The sequence below is a fragment of the Emys orbicularis genome, chromosome 4, assembly GCF_028017835.1.
Source record: "Emys orbicularis isolate rEmyOrb1 chromosome 4, rEmyOrb1.hap1, whole genome shotgun sequence".
Classification (NCBI taxonomy): Eukaryota; Metazoa; Chordata; order Testudines; family Emydidae; genus Emys; species Emys orbicularis.
The window spans coordinates 142,535,446-142,561,586 of NC_088686.1; the positions used below are offsets into that span (position 1 = coordinate 142,535,446).

Sequence of the window (26,141 nt, forward strand, 5' to 3'; positions counted from 1 at the left end):
TGCGTCAATGCCAGACAGGCTCCAGACCGCCCTGAAATCCGGTCACCCACTATAAAATCAGAAGCATTGGCAATACTGCAATAAACAAGCTGCACTTTGCTGCATGACTGCTGTGGGGGGTCCCAGGGCTGCTGGGTCGTTCCCCCTCACTAGGCATCGCTGGTCTGTTACCCACCTCACTCCTGGTTCTCTCCTGCCCTTTGTCTCTCATAGGAGAAGATAGAGTACGTCTTCCTGATCATCTTTACCATTGAAGCCACACTCAAGATCATCGCCTATGGGTTTCTACTTCACACGGATGCCTACCTCTGAAACGGCTGGAACGTGCTGGACTTCGCCATTGTCTCTTTGGGGTAAAGGAGAGCTGGTTTGGCGGGGTGGGCAGAAGGTTTCTTAGAAAATGTCCTGTTTGTTCTTGGGGCGGGTTGTGAGACCACGGTAGGGAGAGCGTGATCAGGCCCGACACCTGGAGTTGGAGCCAAAGCTCACTGAAGCTGGTGGGAGCGTTTCTAGTGACTCCCCTTGGCGGAGGCTCACTTGCCTTTTCCAACACGGCGCCCCTCTGCCTGAGATGACTCCCCTGAGCTCACCCGCACGCCCTCTCCACTTTTAAGTCCTCCTTCGAGACCTACAGGTTCTGCACATGGGCTGGCTTTAAATCAGAGCTGGGAGAATAACCGATCTTTCGATTCACTGGCCATGCCGAAAAACAGAAAAAAAGCCGCACTGAACCGGTCTGAGATGAGGTTATGGTTTAGCTGTGCTGGCAGGGGCTCTGGTGTGAACTTCCCCGGTCCGGCCTGTACAGGGTGAGATTGACTTTCCTTGCTTGGATTTTTTTTTTTTACTGTCTCCTTCCCCCCTTTCCCTCCCCCTTCATGTTCCTTCTCTCGCCCCCCTCCTCCCCTTTCCCCTCTCTTCCCTGTCCCACTCCCTTCCTCACCCGCTCTGGCAGGCTGGTCACAGTGGTTGTGGAGCAGATCAACGTGATGCAGGGCATACTGCCGTCGGGGAAGGGCGGCTTTGACGTCAAAGCCCTGCGAGCCTTCCGCGTGCTGAGACCCCTGCGCCTGGTGTCCGGAGTGCCAAGTGGGTGAAAGCTGCCCGGACGGCAGGCGGCTCGCTGGCGGGAGGCTAGGGTCACAGCAGCTGCAGTAGGCTTCCCCTTCTCACGGGTCTGTGGCCAGCCCCCAGCTGGGCCTCAGCGGAATTCCAACCGATCAGCAAAGTCTAGATCAGGGGTGGCCAACCTGAGCCTGAGAAGGAGCCAGTAGTGACCAGTGTACATTGCCAAAGAGCCACAGTAATACGTCAGCAGCCCCCAATCAGCTCCCTCCCCCCCCGCATCCCAGAGCCTCCCACCCTCCGACAGCCCCGCCGATCAGCACCTCCCCCTTCCTCCCCGCACCTCCCGATCAGCTGTTTCGTGGCGTGCAGGAGGTTTTGGGGGCAGGGCCGGCTCCAGGGTTTTGGCCGCCCCAAGCAGCCAAACAACAACAAAAAAAAGCCGCGATCGCGATCTGCGGCGGCAATTTGGCGGGAGGTCCTTCGCTCCGAGCCGGAGTGAGGGATCGTCTGCCGAATTGCCGCCGAATAGCTGGACGTGCCGCCCCTCTCCGGAGTGGCCGCCCCAAGCACCTGCTTGACAAGCTGGTGCCTGGAGCTGGCCCTGTCTGGGGGGGAGGGGGAAGAGCGAGGGCACGGCAGGCTCAGGGGAGGGGGCAGGAAGGGGTGAAGTGGGGGCAGGGCCTATGGCAGAGCCAGGGGTTGAGCAGTGAGCACCCCCCGGCACATTGGAAAGTTGGCGCCTGTAGCTCCAGCCCCGGAGTCGGTGCCTATACAAGGAGCTGCATGTTAACTTCTGAAGAGCCGCATGTGGCTCCGGAGCCACAGGTTGGCCACCCCTGATCTAGATAGTCCCAGTGCTAGTGCCCCTCGTGGAGACATAACCCACCAAGACCCAGCATGCGCCAATCCCACCATAGCCTGTTGTGAAAGGAGCTGGTGGGGGTCACCCCAGTGTCTAGGAGCCAGATGCCCCCATCCTGAGACCATCTCCCAAGGAGATGGACTGCAGGGACTCAGCCTTCCCCGATCCCTCTGGGGCAGTGTGAGGGGGCCTGGAGCTGCTGCTGCCAGTAATGGGATTGAGAGATTTCAGTCACCACGGCTTTCCTTCTCACACACCCCCCTCCTGGGACATGTAGGGACACATGCTGGGGAGGAAGGATGGCCTAGTGGTTGACACCAGTGAGAGCTGGGCCCAGGTCCCTCCCTCTCTTCCCTGCCATGTGCTGCGGTGGCGAAGCGGTTCAATGTGTCTGTGAGACGCCGTGCTGCCAGTTAGGAGGGGAGGGGGTGTGACCTGTTACCCTTCTCTCTCTCTCTCTCGGCTGCAGGCCTGCAGGTGGTTCTGAACTCCATCATCAAGGCCATGGTGCCCCTGCTCCACATCGCCCTGCTGGTCCTCTTCATGATCATCATCTACGCCATCGTCGGGCAGGAGCTGTTCAAGGGAAAGTTGCACAAGACCTGCTACTACATCGGGACAGGTCTGGAACGTGGGCGACCCTCCCACCAGCCGGGGGGCCATGCCATAACCCTCCCAGCCACACCATATCGCCATATAACCATATGACGTGGCTGGGAGGTGTATGCCATATCTGAGGGCATTGTATGACTACATGGCATGGCGGGGAGGTGTATGGCATGGCTGGGAGGTGTATGGCATGGTTGGGGGCATTATAAGGCTATATGGCATGACTGAGAGGTGTATGGCATATCTGGGGGCGTTATATGGCTGTATGGCATGGCTGGGAAGTGTATGGCATGGTTGGGGGCATTATAAGGCTATATGGTGTGGCTGGGAGGGTTATGGCATGGCTGGGGGCGTTATATGGCTATATGGTATGGCTGGGAGGGTTATGGCATGGCTGGGGGCATTATATGGCTATATGGCATGGCTGGGAGGTGTATGGCATGGCTGGGGGCGTTATATGGCTATATGGCATGGCTGGGAGGGTTATGGCATGGCTGGGGGCATTATATGGCTATATGGCATGGCTGAGAGAGTTATGGCATGGCTGGGGGCGTTATATGGCTATATGGTGTGGCTAGGAGGTATATTGCACTGCACCAGAGCCCTCCTCTGGGTGGGGCCGGGGGCTAAGGCACAAGCAGCAGCAGGAGTGTAGTTGTCCTTCTCCTCTGCTCAGCCTGACTTCTGTGCTTCGGTTTCACCCTCAGATATCATTGCCAAAGGGGAAATGGAGAAGCCATCCCCGTGCACCACCACCGGCCACGGGTATCACTGCACCCTCAACGGCACTGAGTGCAGGAGTGGGTGGCCAGGGCCCAACAACGGTATCACCCATTTTGATAATTTTGGCTTCGCCATGCTGACCGTGTACCAGTGCATCACCATGGAGGGATGGACGGAAGTTCTCTACTGGGTAGGTGCAGGCCTGAGCCCGCTGGCTGCGAGGGAGGAGACGCCGGCACGCTCTTTGAACAAGAACATGGTACTAAGCGGGTTGGGCTGGCCAGGCTTCCCAAAGGGTGGGAATCCTTCCAGGGCAGCGAGCCCCGCAGACTCTGCAGCTACTGGATGATGTATCCACTGAGCAATGAGCTCCCAGGGAGAAGGTGGCACCCGCCAGTGCAGCAGAGTGTTTGAACCCTGCCTAGCCAAGAGAGTCCCTGTCCAAGTACCGCTGAGACTCTCAAACGAACCCCACCCTTGCCTTAAAAGACAGGAGCCTGGTGGGAGCGAGTCCTCGGACGGCTCCTCAGCTCTGGAGCTCAGGTATAAGCGACCATAAACTTGCCCTCCAAGCCACGAAGAATGGTAGGGGAGGAAGGATGGTGTGACGGCTCAGGGACAGGCTGGGAATTGCAGAGCTGAGTTCCAGTCCCGCCTCTGCCTCTGGAAAGCGCTTGGTGTGTTACCCTTCTGGGTATCCTTTGTTCCCAGGAGTGTGGGCTGAGGGCAGCTTGAGACACAGGTTGCTGGGCCAGTGTCTGATATTGTATCTGGTGGCTTTTAATAATAACACCACCTAGCTCTTATACAGTGCTTTTCACCATTAGATCTTAAAGCATTTCACCGTCGTTAACCCCCCCTGCCCCACACCCACCCCACACCCCCGGGAGGCAGGCAGGACAGTGCTATTATCCCCATTGCACAGATGGGGAGCTGAGGCCCAGAGGCTAAGTGACTTGCTCAAGGTCACACGAGGAGTCTGTGGCAGAGTAGGGAGTTGGGTCTTCAAAGCCTTAAACTAGTGCCCTAACCACTGGGTTCCTGAGAGGAAGGCTGGTCAATGAGTAGGGACAAGTCTGAAACCTGGGAGACCCAGGTTCAATTCCCTGCTCTGCCACAGACTCCCATTGTGACCGTGGGCAAGTCTGTTAGTCGTTCTGTCTCAGTTCCCCATGCGTAAAGACTGTGAGATGCTCAGCTACTCCAGTAATGGGCTTACCTGAGCCCGGTGGATTTGGTTCTCCCCCTGGATCTTCATCTGCCTCTGTCCTGCTCAGGTGAACGACGCCATCGGGAACGAGTGGCCCTGGATCTATTTCGTCAGCCTCATTCTGCTGGGCTCTTTCTTCGTTCTCAACCTGGTGCTGGGCGTGCTCAGCGGGTAAGGCGTGTGGGCTGCATGGTGCCGCTCTCCTTTCTCTCTGTCCCAGCAGGGGTCTGCCCCGAGGGAGGGGCCGGGCCGGGCCCTTATTGAGTTTGGGGATATGAACAGAAAGTCTGAAGGGGGTTTTTAACCTTTTTCTTCCCTTTTCTTCTTCCCTTCTTCCTTGGTACCTTGGCTACCAAGTCTATCAAGCCTTGTCTTCCCTTTTCTCTTGGAGAACTCTTTGGATGACTCAGGAATGTGGAGCAGGGGCGCTCTCAGCCCTTAATTGAAGGGACAGGATGGCAGAATTCTTAACACAGAGAGCTTTTCTCCCCAGCCTTAACAAAACCAGACAATGAACACATTGTAATTACTCAGTTGTATTGTGGTAGCACCTAGCAGCCCCCATCCTGGCCCAGGACCCCATGGTGCTAGGTGCTGTGCAAACACAGAACAAAAAGACAGTCCCTGCCCCAATAGCAGTTTTAAATAGTCCCTGTAAAATTCCCTTCCCTTCTCAGTTAACCAGGTGTCACTTCCTTGGTCCCTGCAGTGTCACAATCTTACTAATCCTCGAGTCTTCCAGCGTAGCCAAGACATGAATTAAAGCAAACGGGTAAAATACCACTGAAAACAAACCCAGCCGTCCTTTCCAGGCCTGCTTTATCCCTCAGAAGGGAGCAAAAAAAGGCCAAGCCCGATGTTTTTCCCCCTTGACAGGTCACCTTTATTATGGAGAGTGTGGGAAAGTGGGCACAGCTGGTAATCTCTCTGTACCCTCCAGCTGTGTGAGCTTCCCCTTTAGCTCTGACACTCTGTTATGATTTCCTCAAGGCTTTCCAGTATCGGATACTCCTGTGTGCCTCAACAGCAGCAGTGGGGACAGTCATTAGTGCTTCTAATGTTAACCTGCCCTCTTTACAATCTAGCTGTAGTAGTTGGTTCTGTGGTGTCCTGTGGCAAGGAGTTCCACAGGATGATAAAAAAATGAGGAATAAGGAAGCATTTCCTGTTATTAGGTCTGTATTCCTCCCCCTCTCCCCGCAATTTTGTATTATATAACAAAGGTAAAAGGCAGGACTGATCCATTCTCAGTCTTCAGTTGAGTTAAAGGAGTAATTCCACCAGCTGGCAGCAGTAGTAGGCTCTTGTCCTCTCTGGGGACTAGCCACTAGAATAGGACGTGGCACACACTTGATGAGTGTGTCCCATGAGCAAGGTCTGGATTGAAGCTGCCCGCAGAGCCCCCTCTCCATTGGCCTCATGCCAACCGTCTGGGTTTGTTCCAGGGAGTTCACCAAGGAGCGTGAGAAGGCCAAGTCACGGGGCACGTTCCAGAAGCTGCGGGAGAAGCAGCAGCTGGAGGAGGATCTGAAGGGCTACATGGACTGGATCACCCATGCCGAAGTCATGGACAGCCACCGGGCCAGGGGAGAAGGTACCATCCTCACCTGGGCAAAGCCAGGCAGGACACGCCCAGGCCTGGCTTCCCTCTCGCTTCTGGAGAATGGTTAAATCCTCCACTGGGGTGGGGAGCGGGGTTGTCTGTGGGATGAGCGGGGTGGGAGGCCGGGGAAAGGTGTGCACTTGCTCCTAGTTTACTCATTGAGGGAGGCTGCCCCTCCCTTGACATTATCCAGGTTCAAGGATTAGAAGCTGCTTCAGACCCTCCAGAGATGAAGAGTTTTTGGAGAGGAAAGACAGTCTTATGGCATAGGACAGGCCAAGGCCTTGGGAAGCCCGTCGGCTGTTCCTGGCTCTGCCACTGACTTACTGGGTGACCTCGGGCAAGTCACTTCACCAATCCGTGCCTCCGTTTCCCCATGTGTAGTGGGATGTACTAACACTTGCCCATTTTGGGCTGAAATTAGTCACATTTGCTAAGGGCTTTTGAGAACCTGAAGTGGAAGTTGCTATAGAAGAGAGTTATTGGCCCCCTTCCCCATTACCTCCCTGGGATGCTGTTATGTGCTTGGATATAATCCCTTGGCTCTTTGTTTACTCTGTGGGGCATTTTACACAGCTGTGGAGCTATATGTAATGATCACAATTCTGAACGCCATCACTGGTCCCCTGCGCACTCTTTAAGGGGCAGTGTCCTCTCCAGAGCATGCCACCGGTTACACTCCCGTGGTGTCTAGTATCGCTCCATTTCTTCGCACATTACGATGCCAAAAAAAACCTCCTTCCCAAACTTGTTCTCTTGAGCGCGGACGTGTCTCTTGAGGAGGTTTGTGTCTCTTCGGGAGTTATTAGATGGGAACCCTTCCTTTGCAGATGTGCTTCTCAGGGTATAGCTACGCTGCAATCACTTTCATCTAGCCAGCTCGGTCACCAGAGCGGGTGAAGCCGCAATAGCCCCGTGAGTGATTATGCGCCGATTTCACCGCTCCAGTATCGGAGCTAGCGAGATTAAAGTTCGCTCTGGTGCATCTGCACAAGCTGCGATCACACCTCCGATTGCAGTGTGGACATACCCTTAGAGTTCCCCTTCCCTCCCTGGTGGGAATCCATTGCCGACGTCCCCATGTGTCTGTTGAGGGGGTCCCCAGCTCACTGAAGATCTCTCTCTTTCATAGGGATGCTGCCATCAGAGGAAGGGGGTTCAGAGACCGAGAGCCTGTATGAAATTGAGGGCATGAACAAATGGATTCTCTTCTTGTGAGTACACACACACACACACACACACACACACACACACACACACACACACACACACACACACACACACACACACACACACACACACACAGAGTCTCTCTCTCCTGCCTGATCCTGACTCTCCTGCTCTTGGAATCAATCCTGTTGTAAGAGCCCCTATCGGAAGAGCTGGTAGTTTTGTTGGGGGGGGGGGGGGGATACACCATGTTCAGTGCAGCCCACGCAAAGGTGGATTTTGCTATGTCCGGCTCTGGAAAAAGGCTAGTTCAGGTGGTATCCCGCCTCTTCTTTTGGGGGACCATGCGTCAAGCTCCTCTCCACTATCCCTCCTCCTACCCAGCACACCCCAGGGCTCCGGGAACTGCATGAGTGGTGTCAGAAAATCCAAGGTCATTCCGACCGATGAACAGGTGAGGCCAGCGCACTCTTTAAGGGGCAGTGTCCTCTCCAGAGCATGCACAGGACCGGCCGCCATGCGGAAGGGAAGGCATCTCATGGATCCTGCGCTGGGCGAGCAGCCTGGACACCTGGGTTCTATTCCTTGGGCAAGTGCCTTAGTTTCACCATCTGTAAAATGGGGATAAATGAAGCACACTTCCCCAGGGCTTTGAAACAAGTTGTTCATTAACACACCAGCGTCTCCTTTGTTACCCTGGTGCATCCCCATTTGGCGTCGTGGTGATTGAATGGGGACTTTGACCCCGTGCTGGTAATAGTTTGGGATGGAGGAAAGGTTGTAGAGAGGAGCAAAGCGGTATCCCTGCCTGCAGAACCCCTCTCCTATGCGTTTGCTTGGGTCCCTAGGAGCTGGTGGGCAGGGCGCTTTGCAATGACTCTGCCCTCTGGGGCTGGGTGCTGTGGGGGCAGGGAGCCCTGAAGTCACCCCTCTTGGCCCATCTCTCTAGCCGGCAGTGGAGGCGATGGAACCGCCTGTTCCGCAGGAAGTGCCGCGAGGTGGTGAAGTCCAAGTTTTTCTATTGGCTGGTGATCCTGCTCATCTCGCTGAACACCCTGTCAATCGCCTCCGAGCATCACTGGCAGCCCGAGTGGCTGACCCGTGTGCAAGGTGAGCAGGGCGGCCCGGGGCTGGGGATCCGCTGCCGGTTCAGTGCATCCACGGGCGTGCGTGCGCACACGCCTGCCCACACGTGAACACCCACATAGACACCCACACACACCAACGCACATACGTGCATGCGCCTGCGCACCACACACACACGCAAAAGTGCACGCACACCCCCGTGCCTGTGTGCACATGTAGTTTTCTCCCGGTCTTGTGTTTCCCCTCCTGCGCACAGACCCACCTCTTGCTGGGGTGGGGAAGGGAGCGTTCTGCTGCTGCTGCTCAGGGCTAGGAGCTGGGCAGGTAAATGTGAGTCAGGCTCCTCTTCCTCCCTGCTGCGCTGCCCCAGGATCGTAGGCTGGGGGAGAAGGAGGCAGCAGGGGGTGTAGTGAGAGGGCGGAGGAGGATGTGGTCTCATGAGCAGCTGCTAGTGGCCATCGGGGGATCTGCCGCCTCAGTACAGAGCGCTGACCGGCTGGGTTCGCTGCTTGCAGACAGCGCCAACTGGGTGCTGCTGGCGCTCTTTGCGGCCGAGATGCTGCTGAAGATGTACGCGCTGGGCCTGCGCCAGTACTTCATGTCCCTCTTCAACCGCTTCGACTGCTTCGTGGTGTGCGTCGGCATCCTGGAGATTATCCTGGTGGAGATCAACGTCATGTCACCCCTGGGCATCTCCGTCCTGCGGTGCATTCGCCTGCTGAGGATCTTCAAGATAACCAGGTGGGGGCACCTCTCCCCAGGGCCTGGGGTCAGGCAGTACAGGCAGGGGGGCTTGCACTGGGAGGCTGGGCTGTCCTTACCCCTTCTGAGGCCTCAGGCATGACTACAACTATGAGCTGCCAGAGGCTGAGGAAGGGGAACTGGTGAGTTCTCTGGCCTCTGTGTGGCCAGGGTCAGGATACCTAGTGTCTGTTTACAACTCTGGGAGGGGAGTGGGGTCTAGTGGTTATAGCAAGGGCTTAGGAGTCAGGACTCCTGGGTTCTATCCCAGCCACAGAAGGGGGGTGGGGTCTAGTGGTTAGAGCAGGGAGGCTGGGAGTCAGGACTCCTGGGTTCTGTTTCCAGCTCTGGGAGGGGAGTGGGGTCTAGTGGGTCAAAGCAGGGGGCGGGGAGCCAGGACTCCTGGGTTCTCTCCCTGGCTCTGGGAGGGGAGGGGAGGGGAGGGGGGTCTAGTGGATCAAAGCAGGGGGCGGGGAGCCAGGACTCCTGGGTTCTCTCCCTGGCTCTGGGAGGGGAGGGGGGTCTAGTGGATCAGAGCAGGGGAGGTGGGGGGCTGGGACACAGAACTCTGGGGCTCTAATCTGACACTGACTCACCGCTATCAGCCCCCAGCTGATCAGGCTGTCCTGTGCGTGGTGGGGCAAACCACACTCTGAGTAGTTACCTGCGGCCCTGCTGGAAGGAGGGCGTGGAGAGTGCAGGGTCTGAGCCCTCCTGCCACGAGACAAACCAGCAGCTCAGCCTGTCCTTTGGGACCCAGTGAGGCTCCTCCCAGCTACCCGGAGCAGGAGCAGGAGCCCGCTCTGCCAGAGGGGTCCCGGAGACACAACAGAGCTGGGAGCTGAGAATGCCACCGGATTCATGAACCTCACTTCCCTAGGTTGGGATATTTGGTGGCAATAATGAAAATGGGGGGAAGCTGGGCATGGGGTTCACCTGGCTCCCCAGATCTATCTAGATAGGTACTTATCTGCCGTCATCACCATAACATCAGAGCAACGGATTCCTCCTCACGCCCCCTGTGCGGCAGGGCAGCATCCTTATTCCTGTTTCATGCATGGGGAACGGAGGCACGGAGGGGCTAAGTGCCAGGCCCATGGTTGCACAAGACATCTGTGGCGAAGCCAGGAACTGAGTACTAGGATGTGTTTCCTAATGGAGAGCACACTTGAATGGGAATCAGGAGACCTGGCTTCTACTCCCAGCTCTGCCACTGGCCTGCTAGGGGACCTGGGGCAAGTCATGTCCCTGCCCAGTGCCTCAGTTTCCCCACTTGTGAGATGGGGACAAGGAATCTGGCCTCCTTTGCAAAGCACTTTGAGATCTACTGATGAAAAACTCCACAGAAGAGCTAGGCATTATTCTTATCATCTCCTGTCTAACACCTGGTCCCATGACCACACGGGAGACATTTGGCCAAGCGGAGATGAGATGATGGAGTGTCCCCCTCGAACTGAGCAGGGCATTCCCCTCATCACCCTGCCCCCCATTTCTGCTTGTGCGCCCCAGCGGCGCCCCTCGACGTAAGCAGCCTGTGTGCCTCTCCTCACGCTAGGTACTGGACCTCTCTGAGCAACCTGGTGGCATCCCTGCTAAACTCGGTCCGCTCCATCGCCTCCCTGCTCCTCCTCCTCTTCCTCTTCATCATCATCTTCTCCCTGCTGGGGATGCAGCTCTTCGGCGGGAAGTTCGACTTTGAAGACATGGAGGTGCGGCGCAGCACCTTCGATAACTTCCCCCAGGCGCTCATCAGTGTCTTCCAGGTACGGGGCATGGGGTGCAGAGGGCATCAATCCCGCTGGTCTAACGCATAGAGGAGGGGCTGAAGTCAGGATACCTGGGCTCTGGGGGACAGTGTGACTTAGTGGTTAGAGCAGGGAACAAGCAGTCAGGACTCCTGGGTTCTGTTCTTTCTGGTCCAGTGGAATGGTTCTACCTGACCTGTTCTTTCACTCACCCCGTCTCCCAGATCCTGACCGGAGAAGACTGGAATTCAATCATGTACAATGGGATCGTGGCTTATAAAGGGCCCTCCTTCCCCGGTGTGCTGGTATGCATTTACTTCATCATCCTCCTTGTCTGCGGGAACTGTATCCTCTTTCTAGTCAGTTGGGGAGTAACAGCTGGGCGTTTTCTTGTCTTATCCAGCACAGTCACATCTAGGTTCAAGTACACATCGGGGAAGGGCTATGGGGCTGGGTATGGTATGTTCAGACATCATAGTACCAGGAGTGAGGGAAATGGTGAAACAGGAGTGGGGGTTAAAAGGGATGAAAAAATCAGTTGGGTAGCTCTCTTGGTCTCATGGCTTTGGATCCCACTGAACACCAACAGAGATTCACTGGTGACAGCCAAGAGGCAGCTGTCATGGGTACACAGAGGGCTCGTTGCTGAACCTGGGGTTCTCTCCAGCTGCCTGCGTACATTGCTTAGTGTCACCACACAGGCTCTCGCTAAGCCTGGGCCATGGAAGGGACTCATTCCTTACATATGAGCATGCTCCCTAAGCTCCTTAGCCCCACCCCCTCTCAGATATCCTGCTCAATGTCTTCCTGGCCATCGCTGTGGACAATCTGGCCGAGGCCGAGAGCCTGACGTTGGCCCAGAAAGCCAAAGCCGAGGAGAAGAAGCGGAGGAAAATGTCCAGGTCGGTGCTGCTCTCTGCTGCTTAAAAGCGGGAACCCCCAAGGGCCCAGGGCTTGCAAATCAGTGTGAGCTGCTGGTCTTGGGCATCATCTCAGCAGCATTCATTGCGTCTCTGCCATGGCCTCACTCCTCACCTCTCCTTTTCGGTTCCCCCGTCCAGAAGTTACCCAGAGAAATCTGAGGAGGAACAGCTCCTGCTGGCCAAGAAGCTGGACAGAAAGCCAAGGCTGAAGGAATCCCCACCACAGCCAAGGTCAGTGCCGCGACCCCTCTGAGCTCGTCTGAACAAATGTCTAGGGGAACTTTCCCCGGCAGTTGAGGAGTACGGTACCGAGCAGTAATGTCTTCCCATTATTTGTCCTGTCGTGCATGAAAGGTGGATGGCCATGGGGGGAGGGAGGGAGATTTCCCCAGGGCCCACCGAATGACTGGGGACAAAATCCTGAGCTTCAGCAGACGCATCTCCAGAGACTTGTAGCAAGACATCCATTCTGTATGCCCTGTAGGCCCGGATCATTCCTCTGACGAGCGAGCCTGCTTTTCCTGCCCCCCCCCAAAACGCGTGGCGGGGGGACGGGGAGTGGGACTCAGTGGGTACAGGCCCAGGATCAAAGGTCCTGTATCAAAGGACTGTCTCGGTGGAGTTTCCACTCAAGATCTTTCTACACACACGTGTTCACAGACACACACACATGTAGGGCCCATCAGAGGCCCTTGTCCAACTGGCCAGTGATCCTGGCTCCCCTGCCTCGTGTTGTTTATTATTAATTATTTCTATTATGGTAGCGCCTAGGAGCAGTGGCAGATTAGTCACTGGGCCCGGGGCCCCAGCCAACTGGGGGGCCCCCGGAAAAAATCTGCCGGCGGCAGCGAAAGCCTGGAGCTGCGGCCGCCGGGCGGGTGAGGCTGGAAAGCCCCCACGCACTGACCCTGTTCCGTGGCAGAAGTGTTGGGCAGGGGAAGCCCCCTCCACAGCAGCCAGACCCTGGTCCCACAGAGAAGCACGGGGGTGGCGGGGGAAGCCTCAGCATCCAGATCCTGGGACTGAAGGAGCTCTCACACCCTGCCGTGGCACGGGACAGAGCTTCTTGGTCTTGGGGCGCAGTGGGGGGGGCAGAAAGGAGCAAAAGGGGTTGTGGGGCTGCAGTGGGGGGGCAGAATGAGGAGGACCCTGGGTGGAACAGGGGCGGGCCCCAGGGGAAGGGGCAGAAAGGGGTGGGGCTGTGGGTGGGGCCACAGGCGGAAGGGGTGGGGAGGGGCCCCCCACTTGCTCTGGCCCAAGGCCCCAGGGAACCTTAATCCGCCTCTGCCTAGGAGCCTCCATCGTGGGTCAGAGCCCCATTGTGCCAGGCACTGTACAAACACAGAACAAACAGATGGCTCCTGCCCCAATGGGAGATCGGGGGAGCTCTCCCTGCCTCTCGCCTGCAGCATTGTCCCGCTGGCCTGGGGAAGGCTGGCACGCAGAGCCCTGGCAGTGCCATGGGTGGTGTTTCTGGGATGCTCAGCTAGTCGCCTCTCTCTCTCCTTCTCAGTTAAAAGTGGACGAGTTTGAATCAAACGTGAATGAGATCAAAAACCCCTACCCTTCTGCTGACTTCCCAGGTAAGGCTCTGGCTTGATCCTTGCCTCCAGCCGGAGAGATTGAGGGAGCGATGGAAAGGGTTGGGGTGGCTTGCAGAGAGAAATCCCATTGGAGGGCTCTGGTCCCAAGAGTGCAGCTCAGCTAGTGGCTTATTACGATGCAGAAAGCCACATGGTTTGTTTCCAGCAGACGCCGAGCTGGAATAAACTCTGTGCAGTTCTCTGCAGCACTTGGTCTGTGTATGAGGGTAGGGGCGTGATCAGGGAGTTCTACGTCTCTCTGGGGAGGATACCAGACTCTGCACATGCCTCTTCCATTGCTTGTGGGGTGTTACTTGCCTCACTGACGGGTGAGTCCTGCTGGCCACTAGGGAGCGCACTAGGAGACATAAAATGGGGGATCCCCACACACACACTGAGAACAATGGGAGCTGGGTTTGGCCAGGAGGATTTGAAGTCAGGACGTCGGGGGATACCCCAGGGTTTTGTCCTATGGGTCTCTAATGGCAAGCAGCATCTTGCTCCACAGCGGGAGTGTGAGTACCCCCAGGGGCTGTGGGGTGCGAGGGGAGCCACAGCCCTTCATCTAACTGTGGTGGCCACAATCTCTCTGCCCAGCATAAAAGGAAACATGGCCAGATGTCAGGTTCCTGATCCCTGCATGGAGGGTCAGAGCTGTTCTGCTGACTCATCCTGCAGTTGGACCACGGGGGTCTCATCATCCCCAACTCCGGATGGTTAAGGAAACAATCCCTCATTGGCTGCCCAGGATGGGGAGGGGCCAAGTGATCCTTCTCTACCTCTAAGTTTCAGCTTCTGCTAAGTTTTTTTTTTTTTTTTTTTGGCTGCTGCTAAGTGAATGACCCCAACATGCGAGCTCAAAGTGACTGACTATGTTTCCCTCCCTCTGGCTGCTCCACAGGTGACGATGAGGAAGATGAGCCCGAAATCCCCCTGAGCCCTCGGCCACGCCCCCTGGCAGAGCTGCAGCTCAAGGAGAAAGCAGTACCCATGCCCAAAGCCAGTGCCTTCTTCATCTTCAGCCCAACCAACAAGTAGGTGCTGCTTCTCCTCCCATCTGTCAGAAACCCAGCAGTGATCAGCGAGGATAGAACCTGGAACCTCCCGACTGAGCTATAAAGTAACACCTTTAACTATAATGGGCTGTTACAGCCTCTGGAGCCAGCTGTGCCCACAAGCTGTCCCAGGGTAGAAGCATGCCGGGCACACAGAATGAGGGGTGCCACCCCCGAGATTCACGCAGGGATCTCCCCAGCTGCACCAGTCCCCAAGCTCTAACCTGGGCTGTCACTCAGCCCCTTGGAGCTGACAATGCTTTGACTGCCTGCCTCCCCTCTCTCCCTTCCCCAGGATCCGAGTGCTGTGCCACCGAATCGTCAACGCCACCTGGTTCACCAACTTCATCCTGCTCAGCAGCGTCTCCCTGGCGGCTGAGGATCCCATCCGGCCTGTGTCCTTCAGGAACAAGGTTCCCAGGATGGGCTGTTGGGGAAAGCAGTTTGAGCCACCAGAAACGTGCAGCTTCAGGGGAGCTGCTTGCCAGGCTATTGCCTTGTGCCCAAGGAGAGTTTAGTGCAGGGGATGAGGAATCAGGAGTCCTTGGTTCTTTTCCTGGCTCTGGAAGGGAAACCTGTTCCAGGGCTGCAGCAGGGGATTCTGGGTTCTCATTCCTGGCCTGGCACTAACTTTACTTTGTGGCCCTGGGCAAGTCACTTCCTCTCTGTGCCTCACCATCCCAGTCTGTAGCAGAGGGATGATAAAGCTGCCCTGTGAGGTTACATTCGTTCCCCGCTGGGATCTGCTCGGCCCCTGTGGTGCAGGGAGCGGTAGGGATGCCCGCAGAGCAGTCCATTGCCCTGTGAAGCACTCGGAGACCCCACAAGTGTGGATGGAGTTATTCATCAGAACTCCACGGCTGGAGGTGGGCCATTGAGCAGGGTGCAGAGGTGGCACCGAGCATTCGTGCTCTCAGGCGCTCGGCTGGCTGGTTCTTGCTCACGTGCTCAGGGTCCAACCGATCACCATATTTGGGGTCAGGAAGGAGTTTCCCCCCAGGTCACACCGGCTGGCATCTTGGGGCTGGCTGGTTTTGCCTTCCTCTGGGGCACAGATCACTTGCAAGGACCCGCTGGGTATGTCTCAATAAAACAAATCCCTGCCATTGCAGGGGCCTGAGCCATTGGTGGGCCCCTCGATCACTGGACTGCTGGCTCAGGTTTCCGTGGAAACCTCAGCAGCGTGGGGCACACAGCTGAGGTAAAATGGGACTGCTCTAAAAAACTGGAATCAGGACTCCTGGCTTCTGCCCCTACCACTGCCACTAACTGCCTGTGTGATCACTGGCAAGTCACTTAACATCACTCTGTGCCTCAGATTCCCCACCTTTAAATGGTCTTGGATTGTAATACTGTGAATGTACAGAGCCTTTCATCTGAGGACCCCAAAGCACTGTCACTAACCTCGTTTTACACATAGGGAAACTGAGGCCCAGAGAGGGGAAATTACTTGCCCAAGGTCACCCAGCTAGATGCTTACAGAGCTGGGAAAAGAACCCAGGAATCCTGACACCTTAGGCCATGGTCCTTTCCCAGAACCAGGAATTGAACCCAGGAGTCCTGACCCTAAATCGCCAGCATTAACCACTAGAACACTGACTGGCGAGGCCACATCTGGAGTACTGTGTCCAGTTTTGGGCCCCCCACTACAAAAAGGATGTGGACAAATTGGAGAGAGTCCAGCGGAGGGCAATGAAAATGATCGGGGGGTTGGGGCACATGACTTACGAGGAGAGGCTGAGGGAACTGGGCTTATTTAGTCTGCAGAAGAGAAGAGTGAGAGGGGATTTGATAGCAGCCTTCAACTACCTGAACAGGGGTTCCAAAGAGGATGAAGCTCGGCTGTTCTCAGTGGTGGCAGATGACAGAACAAGGAGTAATGGTCTCAAGTTGCAGTGGGAGAGGTCTAGGTTGGATATTAGGAAAACCTATTTCACTAGGAGGGTGGTGAAGCACTGGAATGGGTTCCCTAGGGAGGTGGTGGAATCTCCATCCTTAGTGGTTTTTAAGTTCCGGCTCGACACAGCCCTGTCTGGGATGATTTAGTTGGGGTTGTTCCTGCTCTGAGCAGGGGGTTGGAATTGATGACCTCCTGAGGTCCCTTCCAACCCTAATCTTCTATGATTCTATGAACACTCTCCCCTCCCAAAGATGGGAACAGTAGCTAGGAATCCTGGCTCCCGGGCTCTAACCCTTGGACTGCTGTGCTCTGCCAAGGATAATCCTTTCCTGACTGCTGTGGGGGCTGGGAGGCTTAATTCATTAGTGTCGTAAAGATGCTGGCGTGAAAGAAGCAGTCACAGTGCAAAGCATGTATGTATTATTGTTGTATTTATTATTAGCACCAGGTGTGCAGTTTCCATTCAGCGGGCAGTGTGCCGTCTGTCTGCCAAAGCTCCCGGTTGTAGGACGTTCAAATAATATCTGGTCTCCTGAGTTACCAAAACCTCTGCCTGATTTTTATCTTCAGGTTCTGGGATATTTTGACATCGTCTTCACCTCCGTGTTCACAGTTGAAATAGTCCTGAAGGTGAGTCACACCCCATCTTTCTGGAGACGGTGCATAATGGGGTGATGCCGTGAGGGGAGCTGCTGATCGGGGCAGAGCAGAGGCAGGCGTCAGCAGTGGCTGCAGTGAATGGGGAATCTTTGATTGAGGCTGCTGCACACAGACAGACACTGGGGTTTCGCTGGCCAGCCTGTGCCACTTACTGTTACCACTAGGACGGCCACCTCCGTACAGCTGGTCAGAACATTTTCCTCAAACGTTTTTCGTTAGTTTCTCCAAAACTGAAATTTGTCATGAAATTGTGTTGATTCTGACAAAAATTCCTGCCAAAAAAAAGAGGTTTGGAAATGTTCAAAATGTTGTTTAGAATTTGATGTCCTTTCTTTTTTCATGTTTACATTATTTCATACCATGGCAGGAGTAACAGCGCATAATAGGTTTCCATCAATACGAACTAGCAACTGCCATTAATGTACGCCCATAATATGCCCTATTACTGTGACATGTCATAATATAATAGAAATTAGGGCTGTCAATTAATCGCAGTTAACTCATGCGATTAAATAAAAAAATCACGATTAGTCGCAGTTTTAATTGCACTGTTAATCGATAGAATGCCACTTGAAATTTGTTAAATATTTGTGGATGTTTTTCTACATTTTCAAATATATTGATTTCAATTACAACACAGAATACAAAGTGTACAGTGCTCACTTTATATTATTGTTGATTACAGATATTTGCACTGTAAAAATGATAAATAAAAGAAATAGTATTTTTGAGTTCACCTCATACAAGTACTGGAGTGCAATCTCTTTATTGTGAAAATGCAACTTACAAATGTAGATTTTTTTGGTTCCATAATTGCATTCAAAAACAAAACAATGCAAAACTTTAGATCAGGGGTGGCCAACCTGTGGCTCCGGAGCCACATGCGGCTCTTCAGAGGTTAATATGCGGCTCCTTGTATAGGCACCAACTCCGGGGCTGGAGCTACAGGCGCCAACTTTCCAATGTGCCCGGGGGGTGCTCACTGCTCTACCCCTGGCTCTGCCACAGGCCCTGGTCCCACTCCACCCCTTCCCGTGCCCTTCCCTGAGCCTGCCGTGCCCTCGTTCCTCCCCCCCCCCCCCAGAGCCTCCTGCACGCCACAAAACAGCTGATTGGGAGGTGCGGGGAGGGAGGGGGAGGCGCTGATCGGCGGGGCTGCTGGTGGGCGGGAGGTGGGGGGGGAGCTGATGGGGGGCTGCTGACATATTACTGTGGCTCTTTGGCAATGTACATTGGTAAATTCTGGCTCCTTCTCAGGCTCAGGTTGGCCACCCTTGCTTTAGAGCAGTGGCTCTCAAACCTTTTTTACTGGTGACCCCTTTCACATAGGAAGCTTCTGAGTGTGACCCCCATTATAAATTAAGAACACTTTTTAATATATTTAACACCATTATAAATGCTGGAGGCAAAGCGGGGTTTGGGATGGAGGTTGACAGCTCACAACCCCCCATGTAATAACCTTGTGACCCCCTGAGAGGTCCCAAACCCCAGTTTGAGAACCCCTGCTTTAGAGCCTACAAGTCCACTCAATCCTACTTCTTGTTCAGCCAATCACTAAGACAAAAAAGGTTTCAAAGTAGCAGCCGTGTTAGTCTGTATCCGCAAAAAGAACAGGAGTACTTGTGGCACCTTAGAGACTAACAAATTTATTTCAGCATAAGCTTTCGTGGGCTACAGCTCACTTCTTCGGCTGCATAGAATGGAACACACAGACAGAAGATATTTATACATACAGAGAACATGAAAAGGTGGAAGTACGCATACCAACTGTAAGAGGCCAATCGATTGAGATGAGCTATCAGCAGCAGAAGAAAAAAAACCTTTGAAGTGATAATCGAGATGACCCATAGAAGGTGTGAGGAGAACTTAACATGGGGAAAAAAAATTCAATTAGTGTAATGACCCAACCATTCCCAGTCTCTAAAGTTTGTTTACATTGATGGGAGATACTGCTGCCTGCTTCTTATTTACAATGTCACCAGAAAGTGAGAACAGGCGTTCACATGGCACTTTTGTAGCTGGCATTACAAAGTATTTATGTGCCAGATATGCTAAATATTCGTATGCCCCTTCATGCTTCGGCCACCATTCCAGAGGACAGGCTTCCATGCTGATGACGCTCGTTAAAAAAATAATGCATTAATAAAATTTGTGACTGAACTCCTTGGGGGAGAACTGTATGTCTCTGGCTCTGTTTTACCCGCATTCTGCCATATATCATGTTATAGCAGTCTCAGATGATGACCCAGCACATGTTGTTCATTTTAAGAACACTTTTGCTGCAGATTTGACAAAATGCAAAGAAGGTACCATGTGAGATTTCTAAAGATAGCTACAGCACTCAACCCAAGGTTTAAGAATCTGAAGTGCCTTCCAAAATCTGAGAGGGACAAGGTGTGGCACATGCTTTCGGAAGTCTTAAAAGTGCAATATTCTGATGCAAAAACTACAGAACCCGAACCACCAAAAAAGAAAATCAACCTTCTGCTAGTGGCATCTGACTCAGATTATGAAAATGAACATGCATCGGTCCGCACTGCTTTGGATTGTTATCAATCAGAACCCGTCATCAGCACGGACGCATGTCCTCTGGAATGGTGGATGAAGCATGAAGGGACATATGAATCTTTAGCGCATCTGGCATGTAAATAACTAGTGACGCCGGCTACAACAGTGCCATGAGAACACCTGTTCTCACTTTCAGGTGATATTGTAAATAAGAAGCGGGCAGCATTATCTCCTGCAAATGTAAACAAACTTGTTTGTCTGAGCGATTGGCTGAACAAGAAATAGGACTGAGTGGACTTGTAGGCTCTAAAGTTTTACATTGTTTTATGTTTGAATGCAGTTATTTTTTGTACATAATTCTACATTTTTAAGTTCAACTTTCATGATAAAGAGATTGCACTACAGTACTTGTATTGGGTGAATTGAAAAATACTATTTCATTTGTTTTTTACAGTGCAAGTATTTGTAATCAAAAATAAATATAAAGTGAGCGCTGTACACTTTGTATTCTGTGTTGTAATTGAAATCAATATATTTGAAAATGTAGAAAACATCCAAAAATATTTAAACAAATGGTATTCTATTGTTTAACAGCAAGATTAATCAATATTATTTTTTTTAATCGCGATTAATTTTTTTAATCGCTTGACAGCCCTAGTAGAAATATTATTTTAATATCGTTTATTTTAAAACTTATTAAGGGCAGCTGCCACTTAGCATGGATTGAAACAGCTTCGCTTTTCTTTTAGATCAAAATGTCTCCTGTTTGTGTTGTAATGAAATAGTTTGACACTGGAGTTACAATGCAAACAGCAGATGTTTTGACCTAGAAGAGAAGAGAAGATGTTTCAATCAGTGCTAAGTAGCAGCTGCCCTTAACTGTTTTAAAAATGCACAGATTAATCCATTCCAAGGCCAGAAGGGACCATTACGATCATCTGGTTTGACCTACTATGTGACACAGACCATAGAACCTAGAGAATGCCTTTAGAAAAACATCCCCTCTTGATTTAAAAATTGTCAGTGGTGGAGTCTCCACCACGTCCCTGGGTAAATTGCTCCAATGATTAATTACCTTCACTGTAAACAATTTACACCTTCTTTCCAGTCTGAATTTGTCTAGTTTCAACTTCCAGCCATGGGACTATATTATGCCTTTCTCTGCTAGACTGAAGCACCCGTTATTAAATATTTAAAATAAAATCAATAGAATAATTAAACGATTATGTCATTTTACGACACCAGTAGTAGTAGTGTATGCCACAGGCATGTCATTAAATAATAGAAAAATAAAAATATTAAACAAACAATAAAAAGAAAGAAAATAAAAGAAAATAAAACAAAACAAAATTTCAGTGTTCCAGAACCAACATTTTTCAAAACTTCCATTTCATGCGATATTTTGAAAATAGTTTTTTTGTTCCAATCGGGACCAAAACCAAATGATGATGTGTCGAAATTTCCCCCGAAACAGAAATGCCGAGTTTTGACCAGCTCCGCTCCTGAGTCCTGCCCTAGACGGAGCAGTCAGAGAAGGCCCTGCGGGCCGTGCTCTACTGTGGCCGGTTGGGCGCCCAGGGAAGCATTTGTTTAGTGGCTGTCAGCCCAGTTCCTAGGCCACAGGTGTCTGCGTGAGAAAAGCACCGTCACAATTGGCAGCTGGGCCAAGAACGGGCTGTGGAGAATGAACTCCCTGGAGAGACTCCTGTGGGGTGGGGCTGAGGCTCGCTGGCTCGGTGGTACATGATAAGCTTCCTTTACTGTGCCTATTCTGTGGAACTAGAGAGGACTTAAGTGTCCAGGGCTCCAATCTGGCTTCTTTCATGAGCAGCAGTCACTAAAAAGAAAGAGGATCAGAGGTGATCTGCCCCGTTCCCATTAACTCCCCTCTGCTCCCCTTCAGATGACCGCATACGGTGCATTCCTTCACAAGGGGTCCTTCTGCCGGAACTACTTCAACATCCTGGATCTGCTGGTGGTTGCTGTCTCCCTCATCTCCATGGGAATTGAGTAAGCACCCGTTGTAGCAACAGGTCTGCCTGTTCAGCAGAGGATAGGGCCATCTGCTGTGCTGTCATCTACGTTGGCAATAGAGACGTAGGATGGGATAGGCCATTGGTCTGTCTAGCCTAGTATCTCACCTCCAGCAATGACCAGTAACTGATGCTGCAGATGGTAAGGATGCACCTGGGCAGATGCAGGGCTGTAGATGAAGGGTGGGGAGTAATTCCCTCCTGATCCCTGTGACAATCAGCCTGTGCCAAGAAGCATGTGAGTTGGTTGATTCCCCTTGCATTAGCATTCATACACTATTCAGTGCCACTAAGTCATCCAGCCACGCTGTTGGGAGTAAGGAAATAAACAACCCCTGAGAATGGGGAGGAGAGGCTATGCCATGAATTGGATACACAAGGATTTTGTGGGCAGGCACCCACTTCAATCTGGAATTGCCTTCCTCCTCCCCCAAGTTCCTTCAGGACTCCTGGGTTCTGTTCCTCACAGTGGGTGGGAATGTGGCCTAGGGGCTAGGGCTCAGGACAGGGATGTCAGCGATCCTGGGGGCTAGGCCCAACTCTGCTACTGATGTACTGTGCAGCCGCCTGCCCCTTACAGGAATGGTGGGAAGCGCCTGGAAGTGCTGCCCTTGGGGAGCTCTGTCAAACTGGATTGCAATTCCCTCCTAGAACACATGACAGCCTGGCCCCGCCAGAGCATGCTCCCGGCCTGTCCTCCTGCCCCTGCCGCTCTGCACCCCCCGGCCTGCCCCCTGCAGCACACCGCCAGCCTGCCCCCCAGCGCGCCCCCTCCCGCTCCGCACCCCCCAGCCTGCCCCCTGCAGCACACCGCCAGCCGGCCCCCCCAGCATGCCCCTTCCTGCTCTGTACCTCCCGGCCTGCCCCCCAAGCATGCCCCACAGACTACCCCCTCCTGCCCCTGCCACTCCACACCCCCCAGCCTGTCCCCTGCAGCACACCGCCAGCCTGCCCCCCAGCCTGCCCCCTCCTGCCCCTGCTGCTCTGCAACCCCCGGCCTGCCCTCCAAGCATGTCCCCCAGCCTGCCCCCTCCAGCATGCCCCGTCCTCCCCTGTCTGTCCCCCCAGTCTGTCCCCTCCTGTCCCTGGCAGGTACAGCTCCCCTGCCCATGTTGGAGGGGCACAGGTGTTGGCTCTCCCCCGATGCATCGCTGCAGGCCGGTTTGGCTCCTGACGGCGTGTGAGGAGCTGATTTGTCTGGCCAGACCCCAAGCTGGCTGAGTCACCCCGTCTCCCCCCGCCCTCCCCAGGTCCAGCGCCATCTCCGTGGTGAAAATCCTGAGGGTGCTGAGAGTCCTGTGGCCACTGCGGGCCATTAACAGAGCGAAGGGGCTGAAGGTGAGAGCAAGGCGGGGACAAGGGCCCTCCATAGGGGGTGGACACGGCCCCCCTCAGATCTGCCACAGGAATCCAGGGCCTGCCAGATCATGGGCCATCTGAGCAGGATCCCAGGACTGCACGTCCCAGGGCTCAGGCCACCTGATTTCACTCTCACCCGGCTGTTTTGTTAGGTGTCTGTGGGCAGCTGGGAGGCAACCCACTGGTTTTGTACTAGGTCCCCTGGCTGCATCTGGAACAGCCGTTTCCCCTGCACACCAGTGTGGTGCTGGGTCCCCCGTCCGTGTCTGGGATGGCCGCTTCCCCTGGTGTGGTGCTGGGTCCCCCATCCGTGTCTGGGACGGCCGCGTCCCCGGCACACCGGTGTGGTGCTGTGTCCCCCGTCCGTGTCTGGGATGGCCCCTTCCCCTGCACACGGGCACGGCCGATACCCACAGCAGGTCGTGGTGCTGCAGGCCTGGCCCATCTCTGCATTGGCCTCTCTCTCTCTCTAGCACGTAGTCCAGTGCGTGTTCGTGGCCATCAAGACCATCGGCAACATTGTGATTGTTACCACCCTGCTGCAGTTCATGTTCGCCTGCATCGGGGTGCAGCTCTTCAAGGTGAGAGCCCCTCCCGGCCAGAACCCAGTGCTGGTATCCCCCAACCCTCCCTGTCCTGGGGAGAGCTGGGGTGGAGCTGAGCTCAGGGAAGTGCCAGGAAGTGGCTCCCCTTCGTTTCTTTTAAGAGAGGGGATTCTCCCATGTCAGAAATTCAGAGGGAGGCCGAGGACCATCCCCGGCCATCCCCTTGGGGTACCAGCACGCTGCAAGCAGAACAGGGCAGTGTATGCATAATCTGTGCCCAAGCAAGGCAGCCCCATGGCCCAGTGGGAGTCAGCCAATTTGGGGGTCTCTTCACAGCTTTCGTGCTGACCAGCCAGGTAGCCTTGGGCCAGTCCCTTCCCCACCTGTGACTCGGTTTCCCCCGCCCGCTCCAGCTCCCCACCGTGTTGCAGGATCACAGGTGTTTCCTCCTGACCACCCGTGGCACTGCAGGCAGGTCTGCGCTTGCGCTGTTGTGCGAATGGATGAGGTTGACGTGACTCTTTGGCTAGAAGTGCTATGGGTTGCTGCAGCAGTGGTCTGGCCTTCGGGCCCTGCAGGGCTCCTAGGGGTTGTTGGTGCTGCTGACTGCGCAGGGAGAGTTGAGGGCTGGCACATCTGGCTGGGCTCTAACCACCTCTAAGGAAAGGCCCAGCTGGGGTAGGGCCCAGACGCTCACGGCCGGCACTAACCAGCCCCCTTTCAGGCTGGAATGGGCTGTGGAGACGCTGCCCCCTGGGTCAGGGCCAAGCCGTGGGGTCATGTCAGGATGTACTGCAGTTGCCAGCAGCCGCCCTTGTCCTTGCTCCCCAGGTCTATCAGTCAGGCCCCCTGCAGTTCACAGTACAATCCCTGATTCTTCTGCTCTCTGCTTAAACCTAGGGGAAGTTTAGCAGCTGTACAGATCCGGCCAAGATGACAGAAGAGGAATGCAGGTAGGCGCCCCCTGTCGTCACTGCATGTACATCGCAGCCAGAGCGCAGTGACTGGGGGTGTCATTGCCTGAGGTGGGACTGGTGGGGAAGGTGAGGAACCAGTCCTGGTCTCTTGTGCTCACAGCCTGTTCCCGGGAGTCTGCTGAGCAGAGGAGCCCAGGCGTGGGTCTCTATGCAGAGCAAAGCCTGCAGCACAGGGCAGTTTGCTCTAGGGGGCAGAGAGCCGAGGGGAGTGTTGAATGGCCAGGACCAAGGAGGAGTTGGGCTCGTAAGCCAGAGGAAGGCCAGGCCAACGGTTAAGGCACTAGCAGGGTGGCCAGGTGTCCGGGTTTTGACCGGAACGCCTGGTCGAAAAGGGACCCTGGTGGCTCCGGTCAGCACCACTGACCAGGCCATTAAAAGTCCGGTCAGCGGCACAGCAGGGATAAGTCAGCCGCGGCTTCTGGAAGCAGGAGCATGTCCCCCCTTTGGCTCCTATGTGTAGGGGCAGCCAGGGGGCTCCGTACGCTGTCCCCGCCCCAAGTGCCAGCTCTGCAGCTCCCATTGGCCAGAAACTACAGCCAATGGAAGCTGCAGGGGGGGTGCCTGCGGACAGGGCAGCGCGCAGAGCCACCTGGCGGCGCCTCCGCATAGGAGCCAGAGGGAGGACAAGCCACTGCTTCCGGGAGCTGCTTGAGGTAACCGCCGCCCAGAACCTGCACCCCTGACCCCCTCCCACGCCCCAACCCCCTACCCCAGCCCTGATCCCCCTCACGCCCTTGGCTCGGAGCACCCTCCCACACCCCAAACCCCTCATCCCCAGCCCCACCCCAGAGTCTGTACCTCCACCCCCCAACCCCCTGCCCCAGCCCGGAGCCCTCTCACGCACCCTGAACCCCTCATTTCTGGCCCCACTCCGGAACACACACCCCCAGCCCAGAGCCCGTACCCCCTCCCACCCCCCAGTCCCCTGCCTCAGCCCGGAACCCCCTCCCATACTCCGAACCCCTCGGCTCCATCCCCCAGCCCGGAGCCCCTCCTATACCTCAAACCCCTCATTTTTGGCCCCACCCCAGAACCCGCATCCCCAGCCGGAGCCCTCACCCCCTCACGCATCCCAACCCCCTGCCCCAGCCTGGTGGAAATGAGGGAGTGAGTAAGGGTGGGGAGAGCGAGTGACAGAGGGAGTGAGCGGGGAGCGGGGCCTGGGAGGCAGGGCAGGGCTGTTCAGTTTTGTGTGAGTAGAAAGTTGGCAACCCTAAGCCTGGGACTGTCTTGTGTTTTATGGAACGACCTGGAAAAGCTCTTTCAGGCCTTCTTCACTCATCATTAAAAGCAGGAGCAGAAGATGGCAGCCCCCAGGCATGGGTGGTGGGTATAAGAGGCCAGAGGGGGCTAAGCCTCCCCAAACAGACGGCCTGCCGCCTTTGGAGCCCACCGCTGCCAAAAGGGTGGGCAGCCCGGCTGTGGTCCTGCCCGCACTCCACTTGAGCTCCCGCTCCCACTCGTCCTCTTCCTGTCCCCAGTCTGCTTGCAGGGGAGCCTTGCGGGAGGGGGTGAAGAGACACACGCATGCAAGAGCTGTACCCGCGCGAGTGGGTGCACAACGATTTCCACTTCGACAACGTCCTCTCAGCCATGATGTCGCTCTTCACCATCTCCACCTTCGAGGGCTGGCCGCAGTGAGTCCGCCGGGGGGAGCACGCAGCATGGGGGCCGGGCACTGGGTCCGGCTGCATGGGGGGAGATCCCAGCACCCCACTGACGCTGCTGCCTGGCTGGGGAATGCCATGTGAGGGGACTTCTCCCGAAGATGGAGAGAGGGG

The 26,141-nt window shown here is 54.8% G+C and overlaps 1 pseudogene; it reads left to right on the forward strand.

The window, feature by feature from the left end:
• The window catches only part of LOC135877198 (voltage-dependent L-type calcium channel subunit alpha-1S-like), a 98,405-nt pseudogene that overhangs the window by 24,975 nt on the left and 47,289 nt on the right, over positions 1–26,141 (forward strand).